The sequence below is a fragment of the Buteo buteo genome, chromosome 27 (assembly GCF_964188355.1).
Source record: "Buteo buteo chromosome 27, bButBut1.hap1.1, whole genome shotgun sequence".
Classification (NCBI taxonomy): Eukaryota; Metazoa; Chordata; class Aves; order Accipitriformes; family Accipitridae; genus Buteo; species Buteo buteo.
This window is the reverse complement of record NC_134197.1, coordinates 6,619,627-6,632,593: the sequence shown is the minus strand read 5'-3', so window position 1 is coordinate 6,632,593 and position 12,967 is coordinate 6,619,627.

The window sequence follows — 12,967 nt, the reverse complement described above, 5'->3', positions numbered from 1 at the left end:
ACCCCATAAAAAGTAACCTAATCTGTAAGATAAATAGACAACACTTTAGCCTGGGGAGATAGGAAATAAAAGAGAAATATGAGCAGAGCCATTCTCAATTCATAAGTAACCTTAAAGAGAAATAATGAAGATGAGTCCTCCAACTTTTAATGTCTTAAGATTCTTCTCAACCAGAAAAAAGGCATTTTTACTGTTTTCCTTATACACTCTCACAAGGTGAATGTCCCCAGCCAAATGCCCTGGATCATTCCCACATAAGCAGACACCCATCAGATGTGGAAATGGTTCGGAGGGGCCATCCTGCAATTCCTGATGGGGTGGGAGACACCAGAGGTGGAGCTCTTCTGAACCCTCACACTGGTGGAGCCTCTCAGTTGCCTTTGGTGGTCTTGTTTCAGGTGCAAAACTCAGAGCACCCATTGGCTTCATGGTGGTGTTAGCCTGACTTTTTTTTTTTTGAATTTTTTTAGCCATTTTTTGTTAATGCCTACTTTAACTTCAAAGGCCGGGATTTTCCAAGCAGCCTAATGCATTTAGGCACCTAAATCCCACTGAGTTTCACATGTGTATCAGCCCTTAGGCTCCTTAGCAAATCCTTGCTAAGTGCCTAAGGGCTCATCGGCACAGCCACTGTTATGCTGCCGGATTTACACAGATACCATTATACCACCATTTCTTCAATAGAATAGTCTTTTGTTTAAAAAACCCTTCCTAAATGATGAAGTAAACTGGAAAGGGCCTCCTCTGATGGTTAATTTTTGGTAATATATATACCTGTATGAGAATGTTAAATTTTCTCCTTGGGTTATACTAAAAAAAAGCTTTGCTTTGTAGACTGAACTTGAATTAGAGACCAAGTGCTTCTAATCCCCAGCTCTTGGCCCTGCAGGGGAAACCTCAGAGCTGGTGTTTTAGAGGTAAAACCCACCAGATATCCCACTGCTTCTGATACCCTCTACATCTCCAACCCCCTTTAAGAGCATCCAGACAGGATGCTCTAAAAGGAGCATTCTTTTAGAAAGAAGAGGCTTTTCCTTCTTCAGTATCACTGTGTACTCTATAGGAGGAACAAAAAATCAGCAGACTCAAGCCATTTGCTTTGCTGTTTGGGAATGTCCCAGTCCAGAAGGAAAGAGCACAGACAGCAACCGAGCTGGCAGCATGACAGGTACACAGGGCATGTAGCTCTGAAAAAGCTATCTCAAAGGGTGGAAAACATTGCAACAGCCTTTCTAATAATAGTGAAAAAATAAATCCCTTATCAGGTGATTTCTGGTCACAAATCAAACACTGATGTCTTGCAATGTCAGCTGCCGATACCTAGCAGAAAACAGATTAGGGGTCTCTGTGACAGACTTCCCTGGAATAACAACGGTCTTTTTGTTGAGTCCGTACTGCAAACGGCACAACAGGACACAGTCCACGACTACCGAGACCCAGGTTTCCTAGGCACTACCATGATGCCATCAATCAGCAAGGGAAGTTAGACCCCAAATCCACCTTATTCATTGCATTGCTGGTTTCAAATTAAAGCATTTCACTGAAAACTGAGACTCTATCCTTAAGTACTTCAACTGATGATGATGAATTAACAGCAGTGCTAAACCTCAGCACTGTCTTTATTTTTCCTTTTTTTATGTAGATAAATGGAGCCATCCTTCTTTCCCGTTTTGTAGCACTAAGAAATAAACCTGAACCCTCATAAGTGGGGTTTGGTTTATGCTGTAGGTACAGAAGGGGACCAAACCCATTTCGGGTGTGGATGAGCCAGTCTCTTGCAGGTTAGCAGGGGAGAGAGGTCAGGGGAGTCCTGGTAGAGCTTGGGATCCAGAAGGAAAAGGATAGATCCGGAGCAGGAATAGCTGAGCAGAGGAGAAGCCTCCCTTAATGCACGGATCCCGCAGCGGGCATTAAAGAAATCATCTCCGAAGGCGATGGCTCTGAGCTGGACAGCATGAGTTTGGGTCATCCCCTGCTTTGCAGCCACTACTCGGACTAGGGGGTAGGACAACAGTTTTAGCTATTTCCCTTGTTTTCCAGAGAGTAGTCCCTCACCCGTCGGTCCCAACCACCCCTTTACTGGTGGCCTTTTCCAGCCCACTGGGCAGCCACGTCCTTGGAGGCCCCAGGCAGCCCTGGGAGGTGGTGGAGCACCCTCAGGGTGATGGTCCCTTTTGGAAAGATGTCCATCCCACACGGACAAGGACGTGTGACACTCGGAGCTGCGTGCCACGAGGTGGCACCATGTCCCTGCTAACCCGCACGGCGGGGTCACTTCTGCGGCCAGGCAGCTTCTGCAGGACCCTGCTCACCTGGCAGGCCTCCTTTAAATCCCCCCACTGAGCTTTTTTTTTTTAATAACTGGGCAGCCCTCCTTTCTATAAGACCCAGCTGAGGGAGGAGGTGGTGCCACTGCCTTGTCCCATGGAGCATCCTCCCTCCCAGCAGGACCGCTCGCCTGGGAGAGCCCTCTGCATCTCCTGCAGAAATCTGGTCACCCCACAGCCGAGGGCACGAGGTTTGCAGAGCCGCGGTCCCATCTCCCACTGGTTACAGCTCTCCTCAGGGGGGTCCTGGACTCCTGTCCCAGCCGTCCCAGTTGTTTGTCGGCACTGGGAGAGACGTCAGTGTCACAGTGGTGGTTGCACCCGGCTGGCGTGTGCTGACCTGCTGGCATGCACTGGCTGTGCCCCCACCTTCCAGGGACCTGCATGCAGGAGAGCATGTTTCTGCTGTAGAGCTTCGTCATGTCAAGGTAGGGAGGATTCAGGTGAGCCTATGGCCCTGAGGAACTTTAAGCTTCATGCCTTGGCACATTCAGCTCACCTCCATCTTGGGAGCACCAGCGCGGAAAAGAAATGCAGTGGGTTACAGTCCCCATCCCAAAGAACTTGCCCAGCACCTGCTTAGTGCCTTGATTAGGCTCCTGAGCTCCTGATAGCTGAGCTTCCACAGCCTAACTCAGTCCTTGGGGTCCTTCAGCAAAGCCCTGCAGCTTAATTCCCTGTTCTGCTCGGGGGGGTACAGCCCCGGGACCTGCCGGTCCCCACCACACTGCTCTGAGCTCTACTGACACAGATCTAACTTGGCGACAGCGGGACGGACTGCTGAGATGCTCCATGGAAAACAAGGTGACTGCTGCACCCAAGTCTTGCCTAGTGAAGGAAACGCAAGTACAAGCCATAGAAACCTATTAGCAGAAAATTCCCCAACGGAGGAGAGTTTCTGCACATGCCGCTACTCGGACTAGGGGGTAGGAAGCTCCAAGTAGCTCCTTCTGCTCTTGCTTTAGAGCATAGAGCAACCAGCCAAAAAAACATGCACTTCTTTCTGAAGAGGAAACGGAGGGAGCTGCTCAAAGGGAGCTCTCCTGCATTGGTTCACTGTCCCTGGCAGTGCGCTCAGCGCTGTAATAGAGAGACTGGTAATACCTACATTACTCCTGACACAATGCTTTGCAGCTGAACAATACATTTGCCAATTCAATTTATTCAAACAAGTTCCTTGGGAAGACAGCAAAGCAAATCCAGGTGGCAATTACCGAATTCAGACTCTGCCCTGGACTCGGGGAAACAAAGGGGCAAGATATGAGAGAAATAGCAAGTTCTGCTGGAAATCCCACAACCGCAGAATCCTAAGAGCTTTTAATCACGTGCTTGCTAGTATTCAGCTGAAAAACCCCTGTGTCATTGGGCAAGGAGACAGAGCAGCATTGCAATTGCTCTGCTGTAGCACTTAGCAATTTGGAGTATCTTTGCTACAAAAATTAAACACTTTTTTGTTTTCTTTTGAAAGCACAGCAGTATTTGGGCTCCACAGCCCATTGCAGTGACATGTAATTGAAGAATAAGTACATTCAATAGCTACCAAGACTGACAGTGTTGCAAGTCCCACTGTGTTGTATACTGTCTAACCATACTGCAGAAGGATGGGTTGGAGGTTGCCTACAAGCTTAGATGAACTGTCTAATCAGTTCAAAGCTTGGTTAGATGCCTTCAGCCATGTGCTGAGTCTCACCAGATCCCAGACCTTCTTTCCCAGCACTTCAGCACGGACACAAGCCCACAGCCCAGCGCTGGTCCCTGTGCCCATGACACAGCTCCAAGAACAGCCTCCTGGATGGCTGGAGGGAGAGAAAACCTGCCAGGAACCTCTGCTTCGGCTCTGGGTGTGCAAGAAGGAAACTTCTGTTGCAGAAGCACAGCTATGGAAAATTTCCTCTTACTAGAGCCTGCAAACCCCACAGCATCAACTTCCCATACCCCATTCGCAGCCATGGGGTGAGCCCCCCAAATCATGCTTCATCTCCCCATCCCACTCCGTCCCTCACAGCCAGCCCCAGGGCAGCTGTAGCTCCTCTCCCAGCAAAGCAGTTACACCAGGGATGAATTTGGCCCCAGATGTAGAATTAGGTTAAGCCAAAAGGTGGCAGCATCTTATTCAGTATCGATTTTGCATGAATATTTCTCCTATTAGCCATTTTTCTTTCTAATCATAGAATGTAAGTTTGTAAATTACAGAGGTGGAGAGTAAATGTATTGCAACCTCTGGCAAATTGATATTTTTGCAGCAATGGTAAACTTTTTCTGATGGCAGATAATTGAAGGGAGCAAGCATCAGATAAAATTCATAAAGATTTGGACCTACTGGAATAAGACAAATGATATTTAATGTTCAGAGTTGTAAAGTAATTACCCTGGCCTCCAATATAATAAATACATAGACACAGTAAATGGAGTTTGGCTGACCAGGTGCCTTTGATGCGGCGCTGCGCAGGGCCCTGTGGCAGCCAGGGGGATGGAGAAGGGACAGACCCCTCAGTACAGGGGGACACCTTGGGTTGGTGTCACCCCCAGAAATGCCCTTCCTCAGAGGAAGGAAGGAGCTGCCTCCCATGCCTGCAGCAGAGCCCTGCAGCCCCGAGCCCTGCTGCTGGCAGTGCAGCCAGGGAGCCATCATCACCCGCAGCCCTTCTACATTTCCAAAGGCAGAAGAAGCATTTGAGTGCCCGGCTTCATCCGTACCTCTCAGCAGCGATCAGCTGGTGCAGGTTCTCCAGCAAACCCACAGCCTCCTGTGCTCATGCTCCAGGCAGCGGACATCACCACTTTACATCGATCTCTTCCCCTGGCACCCAGGAAAGCAGCTGGCAGCTAATGAAGAGGAGGGTGACCCACTCCCTGGGGTAGTCACTGCCCTTCACCCAGGAGGGACTGACCCCTGTGGGGATGGACATCCCAGCCAGAGCTTGATGCCACTTCTGGGCATATCCAGACCTCACAAGAAAAAAAGAAAAAAGAAAAAAAAATGCTGGCAGTGCCCTATTCCACTTTTCAAAGCAGGATGTCAGCGTAAGCTTCCCTGGCAAGATACATGCAGTGCTAAAATGCTTTTAATACAGGCACCTAGCATTGGCGGCTGTTTGGCAAGCACAGCCCAGCCACCCCAACGGTGAGGAAGAAAACGTGCTCAAACACACACCGAGCTGGGAGGTTCCAAGCCAGCCCTTCTTTCAGGCTCCTCAAACACCATCTCTGAGCAGCTGCTGGGAAACCATAAGCCAACAACAGGCCTTGTTCCTGCTCCACCACCAGTACTCCTACTGCTAATGTGCCTCTGCCCCTTTGAAGAAGTTGCTTAGAAATTCAGCAGCAATTATGCAAGCTTTAGTATTAAAAAATGCACGTGGATCTGAAAGCAAATATGAAGCTGCTGCTGTAACGCTAGCTTTAAGCTGTCTACAGTCCCCAGAAATTCTCAGTGGGATGTTTGAGAAGGATGTATATGTGTTGACAACATTAAATGATCCATGGCTCAAGGACAGAATTGAAACCATACATCTACTTCATACAGGCACTGATCACTGGGAGAGTGTTTTTCTTAAACTAACCACGGAAGGCCAGGCACCTCATCCTCCCCAGAAAGGCAGGGATGGCTCAGGGAACAGAAGGTGCACACACGCTCGTACCGCGTCCCGGTGTGTAACAGAGCTCCAGTGAAAAGGGAGAGACACATGGACGCCATCAGCAGGAAAAAACGTTATTGTGGCTGCACCATCTTTGAGGGAAATTGAGCATGTCACTTCGGTGCATCACCCTCTTCTCATCACCTCCCAAAGAGGCAGCGCCGCTCGCACACAGCCATGCAACATCTGGCGAGAGGGCGAGGAGGGGCAGGAGGCTGCGAGACCCGCCGGGGTGAAAATTTGCCTATTCTGCGTTACGTGCCCCAGAGCACAGCCTCGGATGCCCGTGTGCCTCGGTGCCGCCCGCGGCACTGCAGCAAGCTGTGAGAGCCGCCAACGGCGAGCGCCTCGCTCTCGAAAGCTATAGCCTTTTCTATACGTGAAATTCCCAAGGACAAGGAAAAACTGGCAGACAACAAGGAGGATTAGGTGGTTCCCCAAGGAACACAAGAAACGCTGCAAGATTGTATCGTTGCCCATTTCAGTGGGGCGATTAGGCAGTATTTGATGCTGGGAGGATGATTTCTGTGAGGCTATTTTGCGAGTGTTAGCCCAGTTATTAACAGTAGGCGGTGGGAAGTCATGTTTCCCCGCATGAGATAAAGCCACACTCCTTGAGACTGCAGTCTCCTTGCCCCAAAATCCAGGCTGGCCATGGCCAGCACCCTGCCCCAGGGAAGCTCCCTCTCCAAAAGCTGGTTGCTGATGCTTTCTAGTTCTTGCTGCTTTGCAGCACACTGCTGTAAGCTGCTTGGGAGAAACCTCCCCCCGGCTCTCCTGCTACTCCAACCCCATCACCCTGGTCCCTGACTCAGGTACTGGTTTCCATCATTTCAGCTATTACCAAATTAAAGGGTATTTCTTTGCTCCCTCGTTTACGCTGAATGTTTATTTAATAGGCTGGCCAGCTTCAATTAGGTCTGTGATTACTCACAGATGACAGCTCCAGCATAACAATGTTTACTCTCAAACTCTATCTCCAAGTGTAACCTGTGATATATTTAAGGAGAAGGTATAAAACCATTAATGTTGAAATAGCTCTGCCTATGGGACTGAAGTTTCTTTTTAAACCCAAGCAGCTGGCAACTGAGTAAAAATGTACCAGGGATATCAACGCCCTTCACCTGGAGATTTAGTTACCCCAGTGAAAACCTCACGTGGTTGAGGTCTCCAGATGTCTTTGCCTTATCACTGACATGTGGAACTCCTTGATACAGGATCTGTATTGTCCAAAATAAAGTTTAACAGCTCTAAGTGCATTTTCTGGTCTGTTTGGATGAAACCCCTGGATGATTTGTTCATGAAATACCATGGCTGGTGGCTGGAAGTGAAATGCAGCATCTTTGGGTCAGATGTGTCCCTAACGTGCTTGGGGTTCGTTGGCAGGAGGATGTACCGCAAAAGGAATATCCAAAGCTACCTCCTCAACATGGTGTTACTTCTTGAGAAATGTCATTGGGAGTTCCTGGTCTCCTCGGCTCTGAAAATTGCATTTGTAGACCCCAGAGTGCTTGCGCCTACAAGCTTGGTACCCAAACCATTAGCTGGGTAAGAGCTACAGTACTAGGGAGTGGGGAGAGGGGGCTTTGGGGTGGCTCAGAGGCAGAGGATGGCTCTCCCCCATCCCATCACCCACTGCCCTTCCAAGGGGGCTGCACTAGCTGTGCAAAATGGTCCCAAGGAGAAAGTCCTGCCTCTCTTGTAGTGTCTTACGGCGAAAACAGCTTCCATACATCCCTGCAGGTTAATCAGCTGCTTGGAGTCTAATTAGTGCCAAACACTCTTATCAAGAAGACGTGGGTGGGTGCGAAGCCAGGCACGCTGACAGCCAGGGATGTCGCTGGGATGTCCATCTCCTGCCCAGGACACAGCCTGGTCCTTCTCTGAGCCCTCCAGACCAACTGCGATGACCCCAGTCTGGCCATCGCCCTGGAGAGGGAGTTGAAAGGGAAGGTTTAGGAGGGATAGGAAACTTCCTGGCTTTAATTCACAGAACTCTTTTGTTTCAACCACATTTAATATCTTAGAAATTACGAGTCGCGGGGACCGGGGTGAGGCGAAGGAGAAGGCGTGATCTGTGAGGCCAATTAAGAGGCCGATGGCACAGAGTGAAACGGGAGCCCCTCGGGGAAGGCCAAGGTTACATAAATAAGCGTGTGAAGGAGCCGCACTGAATCTGCAGACACTCAGCCACTAGTGATACCCCTTTGAATCTGGGAAAATTAAATATAAATAATAAATGTTTTACCACACAGCAAATAAATACAATGAGGCACCTTTAAAAATTATACTAATAAACAGCAAGCTGTTGTCCTTCTGCCCAGGGTGGCTAAGCATCTTCTGCATATCGGAGACAAAGAGCACAACGGCAGGGCTGTGTTTGGGGGGCTCTGCTCAGCCAGGTTGTCTTCACCCGCAGTGTGCCATCCTTGTGATGAACCCCAGGACAGCCCACAATAAAACACCCAGCAAAACTGGAAATAAAATAGTGCCAAGCTCACCCAAATGAATGTCAGGGCCCCTGGACCAGACGCAGCTCATCTCTGCCTGCGTGATCCCAGTAGGCTTCTTCTGGGAACCTGGGAGCAGGATTGGGGCTTGGATCTCAGAGAAGAAGCCCAGAGCCTCCTCGTGATGATAAAAATGTTCAACATGAGCTGCGAGGTCCCCAGAATTGCTCCGTGTCAGCACTCACTTTACAATAAGAGCTCTGCTTCTCGGCTTCTCTGTTTTACTGCTTCCTTGGAAGAAGGGGAAAAATGAAATGGAGATATAAAAAATAAAGGGGTCATTTATAGTTAAGCACATTAGGATGGGAGCGAGAGAATAAAGCAGTGAGAATGGCTCAGCCGGGGGCCTACGGGGACTTGTTCTCTGGTACTGGCACGGTCTTTACTAGGTCGCTTGAACCTTTTGCGTTCTGCTGCAGAGCTCAGACCTGGGCTATATATCACCAGACTTGCCGTGGCATGCTGCGGATAAGCCCCTAACTATCCCCAAACACAGGCTTCTCCCACTTGTGCCAGGAGTTATAGTTTACGGGTGACTTTTATAGGTGGTGAAAGCAACCGGTCCAAAACCGAGGGGTGCTGGGCAGTGCGGCAGAGAGCGCGGGATTAAGTGCCTATCAAGTCCCTTTCCTATGATGTAATTTCATTTCTCCCCAAATTCTGCAGGGAAGGAGCAGGGCAAAAGGCCTTCCTTGCTGTGATTATACATTCCCGGGCAGTTTAATTATAGTCTTCGGCTTCTTAAACACTTGCGCAATAAACCCACAGAGAGCCACCATCCCACTAGAGTTAGTTATCAGTTTCTTTTCTTCCCAGCCCCTGGGATTTGGTTCCACATTTACTAGAGGTCACTGGAGCCAAACTCTCCGTAGGGCTGGGCTGGCTGTCACTGGGGAGCTTGTGCCAGAGCTAAATGTGTCTCTCAAGTTGGGTTGACTCAGTGGCTGCTGACGCTGGCGTTTGGGTTTCTTTAGACCCGTCGCCTCTGACCACCTCTGGTTTTGATGAGCCCCCATGCCTGCACTGAACCCCCACATCTCACCAGTCTCTAACGGCTTCAGATTCCCACTTACGAGCAACTGTAACCTGCTCTTAGCAAAACCCAGGTCCTGGACACACCACCACGGGTAGGAAGCACCTGATTCTGGTGACAAATGTAGTACCCAGAGCTCAGGGCTGGCTTTGACACTCAGGCACAGACGCAGATATTCTCCGGCCTTTACATCCTTTCTCCATTTTAACTCATGGCTTCATTAGACTAATTTGTTTCCAGGTTGGAGGATGAATAATGAGCCTCAGCCTGTGAGTGCATAATTAAGTTTTGATAGTGAATGTTTTTATCTAGCCTTGTTTTCATTTTTATCCTCAGTACCTGAATTACAAGTTAGAGATTTAGGGCCGCAGGTCTGCCTTCCTATTAAACCCACAAAGTGCAAGAGTGCTCTGCCATCTCCCAGCACAGTGCCCGGTGGTGACACTATGGGGTGGTGTTTCAGTCAGGTCTAGTCATCAGGGATGTTAAAAGAAAGAGAAATAGTTAATAACAAAAGGGCTCTTCCCCTGCCACAGTCGACACAACACACCATCCCTGGTCCCTGGTCCGTGCGGGGTCTGTACATTGATAACTCCTGCCCAGTGGGATGGCACATCCCAGTGGCAAAGGTCACCTGGAGCATCTTGGTGGGTCCCACGATCCTGCTGCATTTCCTAATGTGGTATCTAAACTCCATCTGACTTTTTTTCGGTCCCTCGGATGTAGTTGGCTTCGTTTCTACAATTCTAATATATGCCTGCAAATTCCCCGGACTGTCCCTGTCCCCCCGTGCCCTGCAAGTGCCTCCTCAGCATTACTTGGCCATTAAGGTCTCTGTGCCCTGGGTCTCTCCGCTTGCTGGTGATTTTCTCCAGCCTTCCCGTTGTTGTTCTTTTAAGCGCTGCAGGGTTTCCATCAGGCTTTTCTGCTGATCTTTTTGGCCTCTCACTGCTCCTATCATTGTCAGGAGGGTTTTCCATAATTCCCTGTCTACAGGGGTGGGTTTAGGGATAAGAAACCAGAGCAATTGCTCGGTACCTAGAGGATGCTCTCCGGGCTAAGGTAAGGAGCAGAGCACATCTCGCAGCCTCCGCTCCTGCTCCGGGTGGGAGCCGAAGCACTGCGGTGGCAGGCGAGGAGCCCAAGCAGGTACTTAGTACAAATGTTAATAGCGTCATTGTTTATACTGTAGGATTGGAAAGGGCCTCCTGGGTCATCTGGGGCATTGCCCTTCAGTAACTCAGTCCGTACTCAAACTATCCCAAGGGTATTTTTAGTCGATTCATGAATCCTTTTAGGAATTCGGCCCGGCGACCTCCGTCAGCAAACGATTCTTTTGCCTAATTGACTTCACTTTCTGCATGCCCTGTTTTAATACCGCCTTTAAAGTTTGAGGCTTTTTCTTCCTCTCGCAGTGTCATCCACTGCTCCATTTCAGTAGCTTTCTTTTCCTATTCCTACTTTTTTATCTGCGTTCCAGTTTCATCCGCAGCGCTCGCTGACGAAGCCCCCTTGCCTGCAGGGCTGAGCCCCTCTGTGCGTGGTGAGATGGGCTCCACCGGGAGACGTTGTGCATGGACTCGATGAGGTGACAAGGGTGGGAGATGGCCCAGAGGGTCACCTTTACCCACGTAAACCTCCAGCAGCAGAGCCGGGAACAGTCACAGGGGCAGGCTCCCTCCCGGCTCCCATCACGCTGGCTGCAGCTGTTTGGAGGGTCCCCGTTTTCCTTGACGTCTTCAGCTTTAACTGCTATCAAAATCACAACAGACGGTGAAGGAAGAGAAAGAGAATTAAACAGTGGGGTTCGTTACCAGTTTTTTCTTGGTCGTTAGTATTCTTCTGATTTGATCCACTGCTCCGTGCCATGTCACCACTGCATTGATATTTGCAACACAGCCAATTTTGAGCACGTGACGAGGAAATTTTTTTTGAGACAAGGTTGTGGGAAAGGCAATAAAGAGACAAGTCAAGGGGCTGCTACCAACATGCATCACCCAGTTGAAGAGGTTGCATGCCCACACTCACCCTCGCTGCCCGGGGTCACTGTCCCTGCAGACCTGCCTGCTCTTGGCTTGTATGGTTGCTCCCTACTCGGCTTCATCAGAATGAGCTGAAGTGAAACATGAAGCTTTTGGTAATCTGACTTGATCCGTTCGGTGTACATTATGGAGTATCCTCAGCAGCACACACACAGGGTTGTAACCTCCAACACGGGGTAGCATGGGGCAATAATGTTTCTGCTGGCATTGGCCCCTAATTGACCTGTTCTCCGTCCATTTTCCTTTCCATCTTCTCCAGTTTTGGTGAAAGGGCAACAATTCACATCTCCCTGTGATGCGTGGCTTTGATTCAGCTGTGAACTTAGTGGAGGGTTTACCCTGGGAATGGCTTTGTGCGTACAACTTTTCTGCAAGAGGAGACAAGGAAGGAGGAAGCCTGAAGCAGGGAACCTGAGCTATCTGGTCAGACTGGAGCTTGAATGACCTACATGAATCCTTGGGATCACGCAGGCAGAATTTCATTTAAATAAACTATGCAAACATGCAAGCTTCAGAAGACAATTTTTTTTTCCCCAGGAATGCTACATTTTAGAGAAAAAATAACTGTAAAAAGAAGATGGTCTGATTTGATGAAGTCAGCAGAGCTGTAGGCAGGATGAAGACCATGCTCTCCACATCAGTCTCCAATTCATCATCAGAGCCAGCTGGTAAATATTTGCTTCTTCCGGTGATCAGCTGCAAGGTTCTTCCATTCTCACAATACTATTATCTTTGCAAATTACTTTTATTCTAGCGAAAAGCAAAAACCTAAATCCTGACTGTTTTTAATTGAAAACAAAGCAGTAAAAAAAAAGAAAAAGGCTTTTACAATAATAAAAGCGTGGACTGTAGTTTAAATAAGTACTTTCTAATTTTCTCCCAAATAGTTTGATACTTGAAAAACTCTGCTAAGAGAGTATTTTTGCATAACTCTGTCTATCCTCTGCTTGGCAAATTAATCATACCAAGTGGATTCACAGGGTAGCGGTGAGCAGGTCTTAACCCTTCCTCCTTCTCCAGCAGAAACCAAAGACTTTGTCATGCCCCATGATACAGCCAGGATTTGGGGTGTTTGCATGGGACTAGGCACCCCAAGGCAAACCAGGGGGTGCATGGGTAGACCTAAGTGGCGCAAGCAACCCACAACATTTGGGAAAACAAACCAGGATGAGCATGATGCAGCGCCAGGACAGAGCTCAGAGAGGTCCTGCGACCTGCATCCTTGGGGGATGCTCAGCTCCGCTGCAGGAAGCTGTGGACAGCCTGGATTGATCTGAACTTGCCCTTGCCTGGACCAGAGGTTTGACCAGAGCCCTCCAAATGTTTCCACCCACCATGTTTCTGGGATATCGTGATGTTTCCATACCTTTGTCCCAGCACAGGCTCCTCGTGGGCCACCAGTGGGTCACTGCAGATG